We start from the raw sequence: 19,836 nt of genomic DNA on the forward strand, positions 1-19,836 counted from the left end.
CCGCTTCAGCACCAGACTGTCATACACCTGGTAGTTGGCATTGCCTCCCGGGTTCCGGCTGAGTGGCATGAAGGTGGGCGGGGGTGGAGGGTGCTCGGTAGCCTGGACGTCGGGCAGGAGGTGAGAGGGGCGGAGGAGCAGCGCTGAGCTGGGAGCCGGGGCCCGCTGGTCCGAGGCCTCGGCCAGTACCGTGAGGGAGGCGGAGGTGGCCACAGGGCGCCGCAAGGGCAGGATCTCAGCCCATTCGGCCGCCGGGTGCCGCACCTCGTGGGGATCGCGGGAGTAATCCAAGTGTCCCGTGGAGGGATGCAGGCTGCGGTTGGACTCGCTGTGAGCACAGCTGGGGAGGCTACGTCTGTGGGCCGGTGGGGTGTCGCGCTACCAGGCGTCGGGCCGGTAGACCCGAGGCACCAGAGCGGATGGAGGCTCAGAGCCCTCCAGACCCAGACTCCGCCATGGGCCCAGTTGCCGTCCTTTCGGCCCGCGAGCCCCTCGACCTGCACCTGGCCGCCCCCACCGGCGCCCAGCCCCGGCGCCGCCACCTGTGTGCCGGTGTGTCCCTCCACAGCTCCCTCCGACAAAAGCCCCACCCCCACCCCGCCCCTCTGGCGTGTCACCGCGGCCGGGTGCGGGAGCGGGATCGAGGGCAGGGGCCGCTTCCCCGGGCCTGCCCGCCACCAGGGGCGGGGTCCTGAGTCGGCGGGGTGTGTGGGGGCAAGGGTGGCCTTGCCGGGGCTGAGGGGCCGTGGCGACTCAATGGTGGCTCCCGGTGGCTTCGGGCCAGCTGCTGTCGGGCAGGAGGGCCGGCCCGGGCTGCGGCCGGGCTGCGCCTAGGGCCGCGTGGGCGGGCAGGGCCGATGCCCAAGGGACCGCGGGCCCCGGGCCCTGAAGCCTCCGGGGCCACGTCCCTGTGAGCGACGTGCGGGATCTTGGGCGGGGCGCCAAGCGCCGAAGGGTTTGCTGGGTCACGGCCGCCCTGGGCTGGGAGGTGGTCGCCAAACCCTCCGCCGCCGCCCGATACCCGAGACCTCCGTTGCCCCTGCCTGGGCGGGCGAGGGGGCCCTGCCGGGGCGGGCCGGCCGCCAGGCTGGCGTTAAGGCGCCAGCGCCAGCGAAACTGGGCCTCAAGAGGCCGCCCGCGGCCCCCCGCCCCCGTCTACGGCCATACCACCCTGAACGCGCCCGATCTCGTCTGATCTCGGAAGCTAAGCAGGGTCGGGCCTGGTTAGTACTTGGATGGGAGACCGCCTGGGAATACCGGGTGCTGTAGGCTTTTTGCCTCCCGCTCCGCCCGCCTTCTCCTTTACTCGCCCGCGGCGGGGGCCGCCGGCTCCGCCCCCGCCGGGCCCCGCTGCAGGCCCCACCTCCTCAGGCCCCTCCCACCACGGCGCGCGCCGGCGGGGTCGCTCCCCGCCGGCCCGGCCGGCCAGGCGGCCAGAAGGCGGCCCTGGAAGGCAGGCGCACCCCAGACGCTCCCGGGGTGGCTGGCCCGGACCCAGACTCCGCCGCGGGCCCAGTTGCCGTCCTTTCGGCCCGCGAGCCCCTCGACCTGCACCTGGCCGCCCCCACTGGCGCCCAGCCCCGGCGCCGCCACCTGTGTGCCGGTGTGTCCCTCCACAGCTCCCTCCGACAAAAGCCCCCCCCACCCCGCCCCTCTGGCGTGTCACCGCGGCCGGGTGCGGGAGCGGGATCGAGGGCAGGGGCCGCTTCCCCGGGCCTGCCGGCCACCAGGGGCGGGGTCCTGAGCTCGGCGGGGGGTGTGGGGGCAAGGGTGGCCTTGCCGGGGCTGAGGGGCCGTGGCGACTCAATGGTGGCTCCCAGTGGCTTCGGGCCAGCTGCTGTCGGGCAGGAGGGCCGGCCCGGGCTGCGGCCGGGCTGCGCCTAGGGCCGCGTGGGCGGGCAGGGCCGATGCCCAAGGGACCGCGGGCCCCGGGCCCTGAAGCCTCCGGGGCCACGTCCCTGTGAGCGACGTGCGGGATCTTGGGCGGGGCGCCAAGCGCCGAAGGGTTTGCTGGGTCACGGCCGCCCTGGGCTGGGAGGTGGTCGCCAAACCCTCCGCCGCCGCCCGATACCCGAGACCTCCGTTGCCCCTGCCTGGGCGGGCGAGGGGGCCCTGCCGGGGCGGGCCGGCCGCCAGGCTGGCGTTAAGGCGCCAGCGCCAGCGAAACTGGGCCTCAAGAGGCCGCCCGCGGCGCCCCGCCCCCGTCTACGGCCATACCACCCTGAACGCGCCCGATCTCGTCTGATCTCGGAAGCTAAGCAGGGTCGGGCCTGGTTAGTACTTGGATGGGAGACCGCCTGGGAATACCGGGTGCTGTAGGCTTTTTGCCTCCCGCTCCGCCCGCCTTCTCCTTTACTCGCCCGCGGCGGGGGGGCCGCCGGCTCCGCCCCCGCCGAGCCCCGCTGCAGGCAGTAGTCAAGGTGGGTTTACCTGCCCGAGCAGGAAGCTTGGGCGATGGCAGAAGTGGGAAGAAACTCTTGAGCACAGGTTCTTGGGATCCACGGAGCAGCGCATGCACATGCGATGGGTGCCTACACAGCTGGCTTGCTTGTCTGTGGGGAAAGGCGAGATGGGTCAGGGCCTGGGTTCCTGAGGGGCTGAGAATCAAGGCAGGGATAGAAGAAAGGGGACAGGCCCACATCCCCTGAACCCACGCCGGCGCCCACTCACCTTTGTGGAAAATACGATTGAAAAGTGCCCGCAAGAATCTCTTCAGATGCCTCCAGAGTTGAGGGAAGAAGGGGAGGGGGGAGGCCGGGAGCAGGGTGAGCCCTGAAATCCAACCCTTGTCCCGGTCACACCCCAGCAGCCCTCCCACCTCAGCCCCTTCAAGACCCCAGGGCTCCCCCAACCGCGCTGCACAGATCCTGCCCTGACCATAGTCACCATGTTGATCCCCACGTTGAGCAAGATGAAGCTGACCGGGATCAGAAGAATTGAGTATCCTTGCTCCTGGCATTTCCTGGGGATGGGGCCAGTGAACGGCTCGGCTCGGTAGTAGTTTCGCTCACCCATGGCCGTTGGTCCCAGGACTGCCTGGGCCCTCTGCCCTCCAGTTTTAACTGGGAGCCAGACTGGGTCATAATGGGGCAGGTGGTGAGGTCACAGTGAGGGAGGGGGATGAAAAGGAGGGCCCAGAGTGGCATTCCCTGGTAACCAGGGTCAGGTAAGCTGAGCCTGGACAGTCAAACAGGGCCCGGTGGCCGGCATACATCCCCTCGAGCGGTCATTCATTCGCTCACCGCCCGCTGACTCACTTGTTCAAATGACACATTGCGTCTCTTGGCCCCTCTTGAGACTAGGAAGACCTTGGCCTCAGAGGCCTGCTGAAGGCCTGGCTGGAGTCCAGAGCCTCAGCCTTCTTCATGCCCTTCACTGGGCCTGGAGCTGGACCTGCCCAGATGTGGAACCTCCCAGTTTGGAAGCAACTTCTTGTATGAGGCTCTCTGTGGACAGGGACAGCTGAGACACAGAGGAGGTGCCCAGAGACCAGGGGTTTGGAGTCTGCAGCTGCAGATGTACTTAGTGCATGGTATAGGACCAGGAGGGGCCTGCTGGCAGAACTGTGGCCACTAAACCAAAGGGACCCTCAGGCCAAGAAGGGGACACTGGCTTCTTATTGCAGGAAGCCAAGCGCAGGGACCCAGGCTGGCAGAAGGAGTGGCGCTTCCAAGCCACAGACCACCAATGTTTCCTGGACTCTGGCGCTCTTTATTCCTCTCTCCATGCCCTGCCGCCCCCTGCCCCTGCCCCCACTTGCTGCTGGTAAGTTCATTTTCCCAGTCTGGCTCCCGTGCAGAGAGGGCCTGGAGGCCGAGGTGGAAGGTAGCAGCGAGTTGGCCCGCGCTTGGCCCTCCTGCGGTTGCCGCTTCAGCACCAGACTGTCATACACCTGGTAGTTGGCATTGCCTCCCGGGTTCCGGCTGAGTGGCATGAAGGTGGGCGGGGGTGGAGGGTGCTCGGTAGCCTGGACGTCGGGCAGGAGGTGAGAGGGGCGGAGGAGCAGCGCTGAGCTGGGAGCCGGGGCCCGCTGGTCCGAGGCCTCGGCCAGTACCGTGAGGGAGGCGGAGGTGGCCACAGGGCGCCGCAAGGGCAGGATCTCAGCCCATTCGGCCGCCGGGTGCCGCACCTCGTGGGGATCGCGGGAGTAATCCAAGTGTCCCGTGGAGGGATGCAGGCTGCGGTTGGACTCGCTGTGAGCACAGCTGGGGAGGCTACGTCTGTGGGCCGGTGGGGTGTCGCGCTACCAGGCGTCGGGCCGGTAGACCCGAGGCACCAGAGCGGATGGAGGCTCAGAGCCCTCCAGACCCAGACTCCGCCATGGGCCCAGTTGCCGTCCTTTCGGCCCGCGAGCCCCTCGACCTGCACCTGGCCGCCCCCACCGGCGCCCAGCCCCGGCGCCGCCACCTGTGTGCCGGTGTGTCCCTCCACAGCTCCCTCCGACAAAAGCCCCACCCCCACCCCGCCCCTCTGGCGTGTCACCGCGGCCGGGTGCGGGAGCGGGATCGAGGGCAGGGGCCGCTTCCCCGGGCCTGCCCGCCACCAGGGGCGGGGTCCTGAGTCGGCGGGGTGTGTGGGGGCAAGGGTGGCCTTGCCGGGGCTGAGGGGCCGTGGCGACTCAATGGTGGCTCCCGGTGGCTTCGGGCCAGCTGCTGTCGGGCAGGAGGGCCGGCCCGGGCTGCGGCCGGGCTGCGCCTAGGGCCGCGTGGGCGGGCAGGGCCGATGCCCAAGGGACCGCGGGCCCCGGGCCCTGAAGCCTCCGGGGCCACGTCCCTGTGAGCGACGTGCGGGATCTTGGGCGGGGCGCCAAGCGCCGAAGGGTTTGCTGGGTCACGGCCGCCCTGGGCTGGGAGGTGGTCGCCAAACCCTCCGCCGCCGCCCGATACCCGAGACCTCCGTTGCCCCTGCCTGGGCGGGCGAGGGGGCCCTGCCGGGGCGGGCCGGCCGCCAGGCTGGCGTTAAGGCGCCAGCGCCAGCGAAACTGGGCCTCAAGAGGCCGCCCGCGGCCCCCCGCCCCCGTCTACGGCCATACCACCCTGAACGCGCCCGATCTCGTCTGATCTCGGAAGCTAAGCAGGGTCGGGCCTGGTTAGTACTTGGATGGGAGACCGCCTGGGAATACCGGGTGCTGTAGGCTTTTTGCCTCCCGCTCCGCCCGCCTTCTCCTTTACTCGCCCGCGGCGGGGGCCGCCGGCTCCGCCCCCGCCGGGCCCCGCTGCAGGCCCCACCTCCTCAGGCCCCTCCCACCACGGCGCGCGCCGGCGGGGTCGCTCCCCGCCGGCCCGGCCGGCCAGGCGGCCAGAAGGCGGCCCTGGAAGGCAGGCGCACCCCAGACGCTCCCGGGGTGGCTGGCCCGGACCCAGACTCCGCCGCGGGCCCAGTTGCCGTCCTTTCGGCCCGCGAGCCCCTCGACCTGCACCTGGCCGCCCCCACCGGCGCCCAGCCCCGGCGCCGCCACCTGTGTGCCGGTGTGTCCCTCCACAGCTCCCTCCGACAAAAGCCCCCCCCACCCCGCCCCTCTGGCGTGTCACCGCGGCCGGGTGCGGGAGCGGGATCGAGGGCAGGGGCCGCTTCCCCGGGCCTGCCGGCCACCAGGGGCGGGGTCCTGAGCTCGGCGGGGGGTGTGGGGGCAAGGGTGGCCTTGCCGGGGCTGAGGGGCCGTGGCGACTCAATGGTGGCTCCCAGTGGCTTCGGGCCAGCTGCTGTCGGGCAGGAGGGCCGGCCCGGGCTGCGGCCGGGCTGCGCCTAGGGCCGCGTGGGCGGGCAGGGCCGATGCCCAAGGGACCGCGGGCCCCGGGCCCTGAAGCCTCCGGGGCCACGTCCCTGTGAGCGACGTGCGGGATCTTGGGCGGGGCGCCAAGCGCCGAAGGGTTTGCTGGGTCACGGCCGCCCTGGGCTGGGAGGTGGTCGCCAAACCCTCCGCCGCCGCCCGATACCCGAGACCTCCGTTGCCCCTGCCTGGGCGGGCGAGGGGGCCCTGCCGGGGCGGGCCGGCCGCCAGGCTGGCGTTAAGGCGCCAGCGCCAGCGAAACTGGGCCTCAAGAGGCCGCCCGCGGCGCCCCGCCCCCGTCTACGGCCATACCACCCTGAACGCGCCCGATCTCGTCTGATCTCGGAAGCTAAGCAGGGTCGGGCCTGGTTAGTACTTGGATGGGAGACCGCCTGGGAATACCGGGTGCTGTAGGCTTTTTGCCTCCCGCTCCGCCCGCCTTCTCCTTTACTCGCCCGCGGCGGGGGGGCCGCCGGCTCCGCCCCCGCCGAGCCCCGCTGCAGGCAGTAGTCAAGGTGGGTTTACCTGCCCGAGCAGGAAGCTTGGGCGATGGCAGAAGTGGGAAGAAACTCTTGAGCACAGGTTCTTGGGATCCACGGAGCAGCGCATGCACATGCGATGGGTGCCTACACAGCTGGCTTGCTTGTCTGTGGGGAAAGGCGAGATGGGTCAGGGCCTGGGTTCCTGAGGGGCTGAGAATCAAGGCAGGGATAGAAGAAAGGGGACAGGCCCACATCCCCTGAACCCACGCCGGCGCCCACTCACCTTTGTGGAAAATACGATTGAAAAGTGCCCGCAAGAATCTCTTCAGATGCCTCCAGAGTTGAGGCAAGAAGGGGAGGGGGGAGGCCGGGAGCAGGGTGAGCCCTGAAATCCAACCCTTGTCCCGGTCACACCCCAGCAGCCCTCCCACCTCAGCCCCTTCAAGACCCCAGGGCTCCCCCAACCGCGCTGCACAGATCCTGCCCTGACCATAGTCACCATGTTGATCCCCACGTTGAGCAAGATGAAGCTGACCGGGATCAGAAGAATTGAGTATCCTTGCTCCTGGCATTTCCTGGGGATGGGGCCAGTGAACGGCTCGGCTCGGTAGTAGTTTCGCTCACCCATGGCCGTTGGTCCCAGGACTGCCTGGGCCCTCTGCCCTCCAGTTTTAACTGGGAGCCAGACTGGGTCATAATGGGGCAGGTGGTGAGGTCACAGTGAGGGAGGGGGATGAAAAGGAGGGCCCAGAGTGGCATTCCCTGGTAACCAGGGTCAGGTAAGCTGAGCCTGGACAGTCAAACAGGGCCCGGTGGCCGGCATACATCCCCTCGAGCGGTCATTCATTCGCTCACCGCCCGCTGACTCACTTGTTCAAATGACACATTGCGTCTCTTGGCCCCTCTTGAGACTAGGAAGACCTTGGCCTCAGAGGCCTGCTGAAGGCCTGGCTGGAGTCCAGAGCCTCAGCCTTCTTCATGCCCTTCACTGGGCCTGGAGCTGGACCTGCCCAGATGTGGAACCTCCCAGTTTGGAAGCAACTTCTTGTATGAGGCTCTCTGTGGACAGGGACAGCTGAGACACAGAGGAGGTGCCCAGAGACCAGGGGTTTGGAGTCTGCAGCTGCAGATGTACTTAGTGCATGGTATAGGACCAGGAGGGGCCTGCTGGCAGAACTGTGGCCACTAAACCAAAGGGACCCTCAGGCCAAGAAGGGGACACTGGCTTCTTATTGCAGGAAGCCAAGCGCAGGGACCCAGGCTGGCAGAAGGAGTGGCGCTTCCAAGCCACAGACCACCAATGTTTCCTGGACTCTGGCGCTCTTTATTCCTCTCTCCATGCCCTGCCGCCCCCTGCCCCTGCCCCCACTTGCTGCTGGTAAGTTCATTTTCCCAGTCTGGCTCCCGTGCAGAGAGGGCCTGGAGGCCGAGGTGGAAGGTAGCAGCGAGTTGGCCCGCGCTTGGCCCTCCTGCGGTTGCCGCTTCAGCACCAGACTGTCATACACCTGGTAGTTGGCATTGCCTCCCGGGTTCCGGCTGAGTGGCATGAAGGTGGGCGGGGGTGGAGGGTGCTCGGTAGCCTGGACGTCGGGCAGGAGGTGAGAGGGGCGGAGGAGCAGCGCTGAGCTGGGAGCCGGGGCCCGCTGGTCCGAGGCCTCGGCCAGTACCGTGAGGGAGGCGGAGGTGGCCACAGGGCGCCGCAAGGGCAGGATCTCAGCCCATTCGGCCGCCGGGTGCCGCACCTCGTGGGGATCGCGGGAGTAATCCAAGTGTCCCGTGGAGGGATGCAGGCTGCGGTTGGACTCGCTGTGAGCACAGCTGGGGAGGCTACGTCTGTGGGCCGGTGGGGTGTCGCGCTACCAGGCGTCGGGCCGGTAGACCCGAGGCACCAGAGCGGATGGAGGCTCAGAGCCCTCCAGACCCAGACTCCGCCGCGGGCCCAGTTGCCGTCCTTTCGGCCCGCGAGCCCCTCGACCTGCACCTGGCCGCCCCCACCGGCGCCCAGCCCCGGCGCCGCCACCTGTGTGCCGGTGTGTCCCTCCACAGCTCCCTCTGTCAAAAGCCCCCCCCCACCCCGCCCCTCTGGCGTGTCACCGCGGCCGGGTGCGGGAGCGGGATCGAGGGCAGGGGCCGCTTCCCCGGGCCTGCCGGCCACCAGGGGCGGGGTCCTGAGCTCGGCGGGGGGTGTGGGGGCAAGGGTGGCCTTGCCGGGGCTGAGGGGCCGTGGCGACTCAATGGTGGCTCCCGGTGGCTTCGGGCCAGCTGCTGTCGGGCAGGAGGGCCGGCCCGGGCTGCGGCCGGGCTGCGCCTAGGGCCGCGTGGGCGGGCAGGGCCGATGCCCAAGGGACCGCGGGCCCCGGGCCCTGAAGCCTCCGGGGCCACGTCCCTGTGAGCGACGTGCGGGATCTTGGGCGGGGCGCCAAGCGCCGAAGGGTTTGCTGGGTCACGGCCGCCCTGGGCTGGGAGGTGGTCGCCAAACCCTCCGCCGCCGCCCGATACCCGAGACCTCCGTTGCCCCTGCCTGGGCGGGCGAGGGGGCCCTGCCGGGGCGGGCCGGCCGCCAGGCTGGCGTTAAGGCGCCAGCGCCAGCGAAACTGGGCCTCAAGAGGCCGCCCGCGGCCCCCCGCCCCCGTCTACGGCCATACCACCCTGAACGCGCCCGATCTCGTCTGATCTCGGAAGCTAAGCAGGGTCGGGCCTGGTTAGTACTTGGATGGGAGACCGCCTGGGAATACCGGGTGCTGTAGGCTTTTTGCCTCCCGCTCCGCCCGCCTTCTCCTTTACTCGCCCGCGGCGGGGGCCGCCGGCTCCGCCCCCGCCGGGCCCCGCTGCAGGCCCCACCTCCTCAGGCCCCTCCCACCACGGCGCGCGCCGGCGGGGTCGCTCCCCGCCGGCCCGGCCGGCCAGGCGGCCAGAAGGCGGCCCTGGAAGGCAGGCGCACCCCAGACGCTCCCGGGGTGGCTGGCCCGGACCCAGACTCCGCCGCGGGCCCAGTTGCCGTCCTTTCGGCCCGCGAGCCCCTCGACCTGCACCTGGCCGCCCCCACCGGCGCCCAGCCCCGGCTCCGCCACCTGTGTGCCGGTGTGTCCCTCCACAGCTCCCTCCGACAAAAGCCCCCCCCACCCCGCCCCTCTGGCGTGTCACCGCGGCCGGGTGCGGGAGCGGGATCGAGGGCAGGGGCCGCTTCCCCGGGCCTGCCGGCCACCAGGGGCGGGGTCCTGAGCTCGGCGGGGGGTGTGGGGGCAAGGGTGGCCTTGCCGGGGCTGAGGGGCCGTGGCGACTCAATGGTGGCTCCCAGTGGCTTCGGGCCAGCTGCTGTCGGGAAGGAGGGCCGGCCCGGGCTGCGGCCGGGCTGCGCCTAGGGCCGCGTGGGCGGGCAGGGCCGATGCCCAAGGGACCGCGGGCCCCGGGCCCTGAAGCCTCCGGGGCCACGTCCCTGTGAGCGACGTGCGGGATCTTGGGCGGGGCGCCAAGCGCCGAAGGGTTTGCTGGGTCACGGCCGCCCTGGGCTGGGAGGTGGTCGCCAAACCCTCCGCCGCCGCCCGATACCCGAGACCTCCGTTGCCCCTGCCTGGGCGGGCGAGGGGGCCCTGCCGGGGCGGGCCGGCCGCCAGGCTGGCGTTAAGGCGCCAGCGCCAGCGAAACTGGGCCTCAAGAGGCCGCCCGCGGCCCCCCGCCCCCGTCTACGGCCATACCACCCTGAACGCGCCCGATCTCGTCTGATCTCGGAAGCTAAGCAGGGTCGGGCCTGGTTAGTACTTGGATGGGAGACCGCCTGGGAATACCGGGTGCTGTAGGCTTTTTGCCTCCCGCTCCGCCCGCCTTCTCCTTTACTCGCCCGCGGCGGGGGCCGCCGGCTCCGCCCCCGCCGGGCCCCGCTGCAGGCCCCACCTCCTCAGGCCCCTCCCACCACGGCGCGCGCCGGCGGGGTCGCTCCCCGCCGGCCCGGCCGGCCAGGCGGCCAGAAGGCGGCCCTGGAAGGCAGGCGCACCCCAGACGCTCCCGGGGTGGCTGGCCCGGACCCAGACTCCGCCGCGGGCCCAGTTGCCGTCCTTTCGGCCCGCGAGCCCCTCGACCTGCACCTGGCCGCCCCCACCGGCGCCCAGCCCCGGCGCCGCCACCTGTGTGCCGGTGTGTCCCTCCACAGCTCCCTCCGACAAAAGCCCCCCCCCACCCCGCCCCTCTGGCGTGTCACCGCGGCCGGGTGCGGGAGCGGGATCGAGGGCAGGGGCCGCTTCCCCGGGCCTGCCGGCCACCAGGGGCGGGGTCCTGAGCTCGGCGGGGGGTGTGGGGGCAAGGGTGGCCTTGCCGGGGTTGAGGGGCCGTGGCGACTCAATGGTGGCTCCCGGTGGCTTCGGGCCAGCTGCTGTCGGGCAGGAGGGCCGGCCCGGGCTGCGGCCGGGCTGCGCCTAGGGCCGCGTGGGCGGGCAGGGCCGATGCCCAAGGGACCGCGGGCCCCGGGCCCTGAAGCCTCCGGGGCCACGTCCCTGTGAGCGACGTGCGGGATCTTGGGCGGGGCGCCAAGCGCCGAAGGGTTTGCTGGGTCACGGCCGCCCTGGGCTGGGAGGTGGTCGCCAAACCCTCCGCCGCCGCCCGATACCCGAGACCTCCGTTGCCCCTGCCTGGGCGGGCGAGGGGGCCCTGCCGGGGCGGGCCGGCCGCCAGGCTGGCGTTAAGGCGCCAGCGCCAGCGAAACTGGGCCTCAAGAGGCCGCCCGCGGCCCCCCGCCCCCGTCTACGGCCATACCACCCTGAACGCGCCCGATCTCGTCTGATCTCGGAAGCTAAGCAGGGTCGGGCCTGGTTAGTACTTGGATGGGAGACCGCCTGGGAATACCGGGTGCTGTAGGCTTTTTGCCTCCCGCTCCGCCCGCCTTCTCCTTTACTCGCCCGCGGCGGGGGCCGCCGGCTCCGCCCCCGCCGGGCCCCGCTGCAGGCCCCACCTCCTCAGGCCCCTCCCACCACGGCGCGCGCCGGCGGGGTCGCTCCCCGCCGGCCCGGCCGGCCAGGCGGCCAGAAGGCGGCCCTGGAAGGCAGCCGCACCCCAGACGCTCCCGGGGTGGCTGGCCCGGACCCAGACTCCGCCGCGGGCCCAGTTGCCGTCCTTTCGGCCCGCGAGCCCCTCGACCTGCACCTGGCCGCCCCCACCGGCTCCGAACCCCGGCGCCGCCACCTGTGTGCCGGTGTGTCCCTCCACAGCTCCCTCCGACAAAAGCCCCCCCCCACCCCGCCCCTCTGGCGTGTCACCGCGGCCGGGTGCGGGAGCGGGATCGAGGGCAGGGGCCGCTTCCCCGGGCCTGCCGGCCACCAGGGGCGGGGTCCTGAGCTCGGCGGGGGGTGTGGGGGCAAGGGTGGCCTTGCCGGGGCTGAGGGGCCGTGGCGACTCAATGGTGGCTCCCGGTGGCTTCGGGCCAGCTGCTGTCGGGCAGGAGGGCCGGCCCGGGCTGCGGCCGGGCTGCGCCTAGGGCCGCGTGGGCGGGCAGGGCCGATGCCCAAGGGACCGCGGGCCCCGGGCCCTGAAGCCTCCGGGGCCACGTCCCTGTGAGCGACGTGCGGGATCTTGGGCGGGGCGCCAAGCGCCGAAGGGTTTGCTGGGTCACGGCCGCCCTGGGCTGGGAGGTGGTCGCCAAACCCTCCGCCGCCGCCCGATACCCGAGACCTCCGTTGCCCCTGCCTGGGCGGGCGAGGGGGCCCTGCCGGGGCGGGCCGGCCGCCAGGCTGGCGTTAAGGCGCCAGCGCCAGCGAAACTGGGCCTCAAGAGGCCGCCCGCGGCCCCCCGCCCCCGTCTACGGCCATACCACCCTGAACGCGCCCGATCTCGTCTGATCTCGGAAGCTAAGCAGGGTCGGGCCTGGTTAGTACTTGGATGGGAGACCGCCTGGGAATACCGGGTGCTGTAGGCTTTTTGCCTCCCGCTCCGCCCGCCTTCTCCTTTACTCGCCCGCGGCGGGGGGGCCGCCGGCTCCGCCCCCGCCGAGCCCCGCTGCAGGCAGTAGTCAAGGTGGGTTTACCTGCCCGAGCAGGAAGCTTGGGCGATGGCAGAAGTGGGAAGAAACTCTTGAGCACAGGTTCTTGGGATCCACGGAGCAGCGCATGCACATGCGATGGGTGCCTACACAGCTGGCTTGCTTGTCTGTGGGGAAAGGCGAGATGGGTCAGGGCCTGGGTTCCTGAGGGGCTGAGAATCAAGGCAGGGATAGAAGAAAGGGGACAGGCCCACATCCCCTGAACCCACGCCGGCGCCCACTCACCTTTGTGGAAAATACGATTGAAAAGTGCCCGCAAGAATCTCTTCAGATGCCTCCAGAGTTGAGGCAAGAAGGGGAGGGGGGAGGCCGGGAGCAGGGTGAGCCCTGAAATCCAACCCTTGTCCCGGTCACACCCCAGCAGCCCTCCCACCTCAGCCCCTTCAAGACCCCAGGGCTCCCCCAACCGCGCTGCACAGATCCTGCCCTGACCATAGTCACCATGTTGATCCCCACGTTGAGCAAGATGAAGCTGACCGGGATCAGAAGAATTGAGTATCCTTGCTCCTGGCATTTCCTGGGGATGGGGCCAGTGAACGGCTCGGCTCGGTAGTAGTTTCGCTCACCCATGGCCGTTGGTCCCAGGACTGCCTGGGCCCTCTGCCCTCCAGTTTTAACTGGGAGCCAGACTGGGTCATAATGGGGCAGGTGGTGAGGTCACAGTGAGGGAGGGGGATGAAAAGGAGGGCCCAGAGTGGCATTCCCTGGTAACCAGGGTCAGGTAAGCTGAGCCTGGACAGTCAAACAGGGCCCGGTGGCCGGCATACATCCCCTCGAGCGGTCATTCATTCGCTCACCGCCCGCTGACTCACTTGTTCAAATGACACATTGCGTCTCTTGGCCCCTCTTGAGACTAGGAAGACCTTGGCCTCAGAGGCCTGCTGAAGGCCTGGCTGGAGTCCAGAGCCTCAGCCTTCTTCATGCCCTTCACTGGGCCTGGAGCTGGACCTGCCCAGATGTGGAACCTCCCAGTTTGGAAGCAACTTCTTGTATGAGGCTCTCTGTGGACAGGAACAGCTGAGACACAGAGGAGGTGCCCAGAGACCAGGGGTTTGGAGTCTGCAGCTGCAGATGTACTTAGTGCATGGTATAGGACCAGGAGGGGCCTGCTGGCAGAACTGTGGCCACTAAACCAAAGGGACCCTCAGGCCAAGAAGGGGACACTGGCTTCTTATTGCAGGAAGCCAAGCGCAGGGACCCAGGCTGGCAGAAGGAGTGGCGCTTCCAAGCCACAGACCACCAATGTTTCCTGGACTCTGGCGCTCTTTATTCCTCTCTCCATGCCCTGCCGCCCCCTGCCCCTGCCCCCACTTGCTGCTGGTAAGTTCATTTTCCCAGTCTGGCTCCCGTGCAGAGAGGGCCTGGAGGCCGAGGTGGAAGGTAGCAGCGAGTTGGCCCGCGCTTGGCCCTCCTGCGGTTGCCGCTTCAGCACCAGACTGTCATACACCTGGTAGTTGGCATTGCCTCCCGGGTTCCGGCTGAGTGGCATGAAGGTGGGCGGGGGTGGAGGGTGCTCGGTAGCCTGGACGTCGGGCAGGAGGTGAGAGGGGCGGAGGAGCAGCGCTGAGCTGGGAGCCGGGGCCCGCTGGTCCGAGGCCTCGGCCAGTACCGTGAGGGAGGCGGAGGTGGCCACAGGGCGCCGCAAGGGCAGGATCTCAGCCCATTCGGCCGCCGGGTGCCGCACCTCGTGGGGATCGCGGGAGTAATCCAAGTGTCCCGTGGAGGGATGCAGGCTGCGGTTGGACTCGCTGTGAGCACAGCTGGGGAGGCTACGTCTGTGGGCCGGTGGGGTGTCGCGCTACCAGGCGTCGGGCCGGTAGACCCGAGGCACCAGAGCGGATGGAGGCTCAGAGCCCTCCAGACCCAGACTCCGCCGCGGGCCCAGTTGCCGTCCTTTCGGCCCGCGAGCCCCTCGACCTGCACCTGGCCGCCCCCACCGGCGCCCAGCCCCGGCGCCGCCACCTGTGTGCCGGTGTGTCCCTCCACAGCTCCCTCCGTCAAAAGCCCCCCCCCACCCCGCCCCTCTGGCGTGTCACCGCGGCCGGGTGCGGGAGCGGGATCGAGGGCAGGGGCCGCTTCCCCGGGCCTGCCGGCCACCAGGGGCGGGGTCCTGAGCTCGGCGGGGGGTGTGGGGGCAAGGGTGGCCTTGCCGGGGCTGAGGGGCCGTGGCGACTCAATGGTGGCTCCCGGTGGCTTCGGGCCAGCTGCTGTCGGGCAGGAGGGCCGGCCCGGGCTGCGGCCGGGCTGCGCCTAGGGCCGCGTGGGCGGGCAGGGCCGATGCCCAAGGGACCGCGGGCCCCGGGCCCTGAAGCCTCCGGGGCCACGTCCCTGTGAGCGACGTGCGGGATCTTGGGCGGGGCGCCAAGCGCCGAAGGGTTTGCTGGGTCACGGCCGCCCTGGGCTGGGAGGTGGTCGCCAAACCCTCCGCCGCCGCCCGATACCCGAGACCTCCGTTGCCCCTGCCTGGGCGGGCGAGGGGGCCCTGCCGGGGCGGGCCGGCCGCCAGGCTGGCGTTAAGGCGCCAGCGCCAGCGAAACTGGGCCTCAAGAGGCCGCCCGCGGCCCCCCGCCCCCGTCTACGGCCATACCACCCTGAACGCGCCCGATCTCGTCTGATCTCGGAAGCTAAGCAGGGTCGGGCCTGGTTAGTACTTGGATGGGAGACCGCCTGGGAATACCGGGTGCTGTAGGCTTTTTGCCTCCCGCTCCGCCCGCCTTCTCCTTTACTCGCCCGCGGCGGGGGGCCGCCGGCTCCGCCCCCGCCGGGCCCCGCTGCAGGCCCCACCTCCTCAGGCCCCTCCCACCACGGCGCGCGCCGGCGGGGTCGCTCCCCGCCGGCCCGGCCGGCCAGGCGTCCAGAAGGCGGCCCTGGAAGGCAGGCGCACCCCAGACGCTCCCGGGGTGGCTGGCCCGGACCCAGACTCCGCCGCGGGCCCAGTTGCCGTCCTTTCGGCCCGCGAGCCCCTCGACCTGCACCTGGCCGCCCCCACCGGCGCCCAGCCCCGGCTCCGCCACCTGTGTGCCGGTGTGTCCCTCCACAGCTCCCTCCGACAAAAGCCCCCCCCACCCCGCCCCTCTGGCGTGTCACCGCGGCCGGGTGCGGGAGCGGGATCGAGGGCAGGGGCCGCTTCCCCGGGCCTGCCGGCCACCAGGGGCGGGGTCCTGAGCTCGGCGGGGGGTGTGGGGGCAAGGGTGGCCTTGCCGGGGCTGAGGGGCCGTGGCGACTCAATGGTGGCTCCCAGTGGCTTCGGGCCAGCTGCTGTCGGGAAGGAGGGCCGGCCCGGGCTGCGGCCGGGCTGCGCCTAGGGCCGCGTGGGCGGGCAGGGCCGATGCCCAAGGGACCGCGGGCCCCGGGCCCTGAAGCCTCCGGGGCCACGTCCCTGTGAGCGACGTGCGGGATCTTGGGCGGGGCGCCAAGCGCCGAAGGGTTTGCTGGGTCACGGCCGCCCTGGGCTGGGAGGTGGTCGCCAAACCCTCCGCCGCCGCCCGATACCCGAGACCTCCGTTGCCCCTGCCTGGGCGGGCGAGGGGGCCCTGCCGGGGCGGGCCGGCCGCCAGGCTGGCGTTAAGGCGCCAGCGCCAGCGAAACTGGGCCTCAAGAGGCCGCCCGCGGCCCCCCGCCCCCGTCTACGGCCATACCACCCTGAACGCGCCCGATCTCGTCTGATCTCGGAAGCTAAGCAGGGTCGGGCCTGGTTAGTACTTGGATGGGAGACCGCCTGGGAATACCGGGTGCTGTAGGCTTTTTGCCTCCCGCTCCGCCCGCCTTCTCCTTTACTCGCCCGCGGCGGGGGCCGCCGGCTCCGCCCCCGCCGGGCCCCGCTGCAGGCCCCACCTCCTCAGGCCCCTCCCACCACGGCGCGCGCCGGCGGGGTCGCTCCCCGCCGGCCCGGCCGGCCAGGCGGCCAGAAGGCGGCCCTGGAAGGCAGGCGCACCCCAGACGCTCCCGGGGTGGCTGGCCCGGACCCAGACTCCGCCGCGGGCCCAGTTGCCGTCCTTTCGGCCCGCGAGCCCCTCGACCTGCACCTGGCCGCCCCCACCGGCGCCCAGCCCCGGCGCCGCCACCTGTGTGCCGGTGTGTCCCTCCACAGCTCCCTCCGACAAAAGCCCCCCCCACCCCGCCCCTCTGGCGTGTCACCGCGGCCGGGTGCGGGAGCGGGATCGAGGGCAGGGGCCGCTTCCCCGGGCCTGCCGGCCACCAGGGGCGGGGTCCTGAGCTCGGCGGGGGGTGTGGGGGCAAGGGTGGCCTTGCCGGGGTTGAGGGGCCGTGGCGACTCAATGGTGGCTCCCGGTGGCTTCGGGCCAGCTGCTGTCGGGCAGGAGGGCCGGCCCGGGCTGCGGCCGGGCTGCGCCTAGGGCCGCGTGGGCGGGCAGGGCCGATGCCCAAGGGACCGCGGGCCCCGGGCCCTGAAGCCTCCGGGGCCACGTCCCTGTGAGCGACGTGCGGGATCTTGGGCGGGGCGCCAAGCGCCGAAGGGTTTGCTGGGTCACGGCCGCCCTGGGCTGGGAGGTGGTCGCCAAACCCTCCGCCGCCGCCCGATACCCGAGACCTCCGTTGCCCCTGCCTGGGCGGGCGAGGGGGCCCTGCCGGGGCGGGCCGGCCGCCAGGCTGGCGTTAAGGCGCCAGCGCCAGCGAAACTGGGCCTCAAGAGGCCGCCCGCGGCCCCCCACCCCCGTCTACGGCCATACCACCCTGAACGCGCCCGATCTCGTCTGATCTCGGAAGCTAAGCAGGGTCGGGCCTGGTTAGTACTTGGATGGGAGACCGCCTGGGAATACCGGGTGCTGTAGGCTTTTTGCCTCCCGCTCTGCCCGCCTTCTCCTTTACTCGCCCGCGGCGGGGGCCGCCGGCTCCGCCCCCGCCGGGCCCCGCTGCAGGCCCCACCTCCTCAGGCCCCTCCCACCACGGCGCGCGCCGGCGGGGTCGCTCCCCGCCGGCCCGGCCGGCCAGGCGGCCAGAAGGCGGCCCTGGAAGGCAGCCGCACCCCAGACGCTCCCGGGGTGGCTGGCCCGGACCCAGACTCCGCCGCGGGCCCAGTTGCCGTCCTTTCGGCCCGCGAGCCCCTCGACCTGCACCTGGCCGCCCCCACCGGCTCCCAACCCCGGCGCCGCCACCTGTGTGCCGGTGTGTCCCTCCACAGCTCCCTCCGACAAAAGCCCCCCCCCACCCCGCCCCTCTGGCGTGTCACCGCGGCCGGGTGCGGGAGCGGGATCGAGGGCAGGGGCCGCTTCCCCGGGCCTGCCGGCCACCAGGGGCGGGGTCCTGAGCTCGGCGGGGGGTGTGGGGGCAAGGGTGGCCTTGCCGGGGCTGAGGGGCCGTGGCGACTCAATGGTGGCTCCCGGTGGCTTCGGGCCAGCTGCTGTCGGGCAGGAGGGCCGGCCCGGGCTGCGGCCGGGCTGCGCCTAGGGCCGCGTGGGCGGGCAGGGCCGATGCCCAAGGGACCGCGGGCCCCGGGCCCTGAAGCCTCCGGGGCCACGTCCCTGTGAGCGACGTGCGGGATCTTGGGCGGGGCGCCAAGCGCCGAAGGGTTTGCTGGGTCACGGCCGCCCTGGGCTGGGAGGTGGTCGCCAAACCCTCCGCCGCCGCCCGATACCCGAGACCTCCGTTGCCCCTGCCTGGGCGGGCGAGGGGGCCCTGCCGGGGCGGGCCGGCCGCCAGGCTGGCGTTAAGGCGCCAGCGCCAGCGAAACTGGGCCTCAAGAGGCCGCCCGCGGCCCCCCGCCCCCGTCTACGGCCATACCACCCTGAACGCGCCCGATCTCGTCTGATCTCGGAAGCTAAGCAGGGTCGGGCCTGGTTAGTACTTGGATGGGAGACCGCCTGGGAATACCGGGTGCTGTAGGCTTTTTGCCTCCCGCTCCGCCCGCCTTCTCCTTTACTCGCCCGCGGCGGGGGGGCCGCCGGCTCCGCCCCCGCCGAGCCCCGCTGCAGGCAGTAGTCAAGGTGGGTTTACCTGCCCGAGCAGGAAGCTTGGGCGATGGCAGAAGTGGGAAGAAACTCTTGAGCACAGGTTCTTGGGATCCACGGAGCAGCGCATGCACATGCGATGGGTGCCTACACAGCTGGCTTGCTTGTCTGTGGGGAAAGGCGAGATGGGTCAGGGCCTGGGTTCCTGAGGGGCTGAGAATCAAGGCAGGGATAGAAGAAAGGGGACAGGCCCACATCCCCTGAACCCACGCCGGCGCCCACTCACCTTTGTGGAAAATACGATTGAAAAGTGCCCGCAAGAATCTCTTCAGATGCCTCCAGAGTTGAGGCAAGAAGGGGGGGGGGAGGCCGGGAGCAGGGTGAGCCCTGAAATCCAACCCTTGTCCCGGTCACACCCCAGCAGCCCTCCCACCTCAGCCCCTTCAAGACCCCAGGGCTCCCCCAACCGCGCTGCACAGATCCTGCCCTGACCATAGTCACCATGTTGATCCCCACGTTGAGCAAGATGAAGCTGACCGGGATCAGAAGAATTGAGTATCCTTGCTCCTGGCATTTCCTGGGGATGGGGCCAGTGAACGGCTCGGCTCGGTAGTAGTTTCGCTCACCCATGGTCGTTGGTCCCAGGACTGCCTGGGCCCTCTGCCCTCCAGTTTTAACTGGGAGCCAGACTGGGTCATAATGGGGCAGGTGGTGAGGTCACAGTGAGGGAGGGGGATGAAAAGGAGGGCCCAGAGTGGCATTCCCTGGTAACCAGGGTCAGGTAAGCTGAGCCTGGACAGTCAAACAGGGCCCGGTGGCCGGCATACATCCCCTCGAGCGGTCATTCATTCGCTCACCGCCCGCTGACTCACTTGTTCAAATGACACATTGCGTCTCTTGGCCCCTCTTGAGACTAGGAAGACCTTGGCCTCAGAGGCCTGCTGAAGGCCTGGCTGGAGTCCAGAGCCTCAGCCTTCTTCATGCCCTTCACTGGGCCTGGAGCTGGACCTGCCCAGATGTGGAACCTCCCAGTTTGGAAGCAACTTCTTGTATGAGGCTCTCTGTGGACAGGGACAGCTGAGACACAGAGGAGGTGCCCAGAGACCAGGGGTTTGGAGTCTGCAGCTGCAGATGTACTTAGTGCATGGTATAGGACCAGGAGGGGCCTGCTGGCAGAACTGTGGCCACTAAACCAAAGGGACCCTCAGGCCAAGAAGGGGACACTGGCTTCTTATTGCAGGAAGCCAAGCGCAGGGACCCAGGCTGGCAGAAGGAGTGGCGCTTCCAAGCCACAGACCACCAATGTTTCCTGGACTCTGGCGCTCTTTATTCCTCTCTCCATGCCCTGCCGCCCCCTGCCCCTGCCCCCACTTGCTGCTGGTAAGTTCATTTTCCCAGTCTGGCTCCCGTGCAGAGAGGGCCTGGAGGCCGAGGTGGAAGGTAGCAGCGAGTTGGCCCGCGCTTGGCCCTCCTGCGGTTGCCGCTTCAGCACCAGACTGTCATACACCTGGTAGTTGGCATTGCCTCCCGGGTTCCGGCTGAGTGGCATGAAGGTGGGCGGGGGTGGAGGGTGCTCGGTAGCCTGGACGTCGGGCAGGAGGTGAGAGGGGCGGAGGAGCAGCGCTGAGCTGGGAGCCGGGGCCCGCTGGTCCG

The 19,836-nt window shown here is 70.7% G+C and overlaps 12 non-coding genes across 12 annotated transcripts; all 12 read left to right on the forward strand.

The window, feature by feature from the left end:
• The first annotated feature begins 1,153 nt into the window (after positions 1–1,153).
• On the forward strand, positions 1,154–1,272 carry LOC132596192 (5S ribosomal RNA). Its single transcript, XR_009562292.1, has one exon. It is a non-coding gene; the product is annotated as a 5S ribosomal RNA (ribosomal RNA).
• Positions 1,273–2,203: 931 nt separating this feature from the next.
• LOC132596193 (5S ribosomal RNA) lies at positions 2,204–2,322 on the forward strand. Its single transcript, XR_009562293.1, has one exon. It is a non-coding gene; the product is annotated as a 5S ribosomal RNA (ribosomal RNA).
• Positions 2,323–5,018: 2,696 nt separating this feature from the next.
• LOC132596194 (5S ribosomal RNA) lies at positions 5,019–5,137 on the forward strand. Its single transcript, XR_009562294.1, has one exon. It is a non-coding gene; the product is annotated as a 5S ribosomal RNA (ribosomal RNA).
• A 931-nt stretch (positions 5,138–6,068) lies between these two features.
• On the forward strand, positions 6,069–6,187 carry LOC132596195 (5S ribosomal RNA). Its single transcript, XR_009562295.1, has one exon. It is a non-coding gene; the product is annotated as a 5S ribosomal RNA (ribosomal RNA).
• A 2,696-nt stretch (positions 6,188–8,883) lies between these two features.
• On the forward strand, positions 8,884–9,002 carry LOC132596196 (5S ribosomal RNA). Its single transcript, XR_009562296.1, has one exon. It is a non-coding gene; the product is annotated as a 5S ribosomal RNA (ribosomal RNA).
• Positions 9,003–9,933: 931 nt separating this feature from the next.
• On the forward strand, positions 9,934–10,052 carry LOC132596198 (5S ribosomal RNA). Its single transcript, XR_009562298.1, has one exon. It is a non-coding gene; the product is annotated as a 5S ribosomal RNA (ribosomal RNA).
• A 932-nt stretch (positions 10,053–10,984) lies between these two features.
• On the forward strand, positions 10,985–11,103 carry LOC132596199 (5S ribosomal RNA). Its single transcript, XR_009562299.1, has one exon. It is a non-coding gene; the product is annotated as a 5S ribosomal RNA (ribosomal RNA).
• Positions 11,104–12,035: 932 nt separating this feature from the next.
• On the forward strand, positions 12,036–12,154 carry LOC132596200 (5S ribosomal RNA). The gene has a single exon (XR_009562300.1). It is a non-coding gene; the product is annotated as a 5S ribosomal RNA (ribosomal RNA).
• A 2,696-nt stretch (positions 12,155–14,850) lies between these two features.
• LOC132596201 (5S ribosomal RNA) lies at positions 14,851–14,969 on the forward strand. Its single transcript, XR_009562301.1, has one exon. It is a non-coding gene; the product is annotated as a 5S ribosomal RNA (ribosomal RNA).
• Positions 14,970–15,901: 932 nt separating this feature from the next.
• LOC132596202 (5S ribosomal RNA) lies at positions 15,902–16,020 on the forward strand. The gene has a single exon (XR_009562302.1). It is a non-coding gene; the product is annotated as a 5S ribosomal RNA (ribosomal RNA).
• Positions 16,021–16,951: 931 nt separating this feature from the next.
• LOC132596203 (5S ribosomal RNA) lies at positions 16,952–17,070 on the forward strand. The gene has a single exon (XR_009562303.1). It is a non-coding gene; the product is annotated as a 5S ribosomal RNA (ribosomal RNA).
• A 932-nt stretch (positions 17,071–18,002) lies between these two features.
• Positions 18,003–18,121, forward strand: LOC132596204 (5S ribosomal RNA). The gene has a single exon (XR_009562304.1). It is a non-coding gene; the product is annotated as a 5S ribosomal RNA (ribosomal RNA).
• Positions 18,122–19,836: the final 1,715 nt, after the last annotated feature.

Source organism: Globicephala melas, unplaced genomic scaffold (assembly GCF_963455315.2).
Source record: "Globicephala melas unplaced genomic scaffold, mGloMel1.2 SCAFFOLD_522, whole genome shotgun sequence".
Taxonomy (NCBI): domain Eukaryota; kingdom Metazoa; phylum Chordata; class Mammalia; order Artiodactyla; family Delphinidae; genus Globicephala; species Globicephala melas.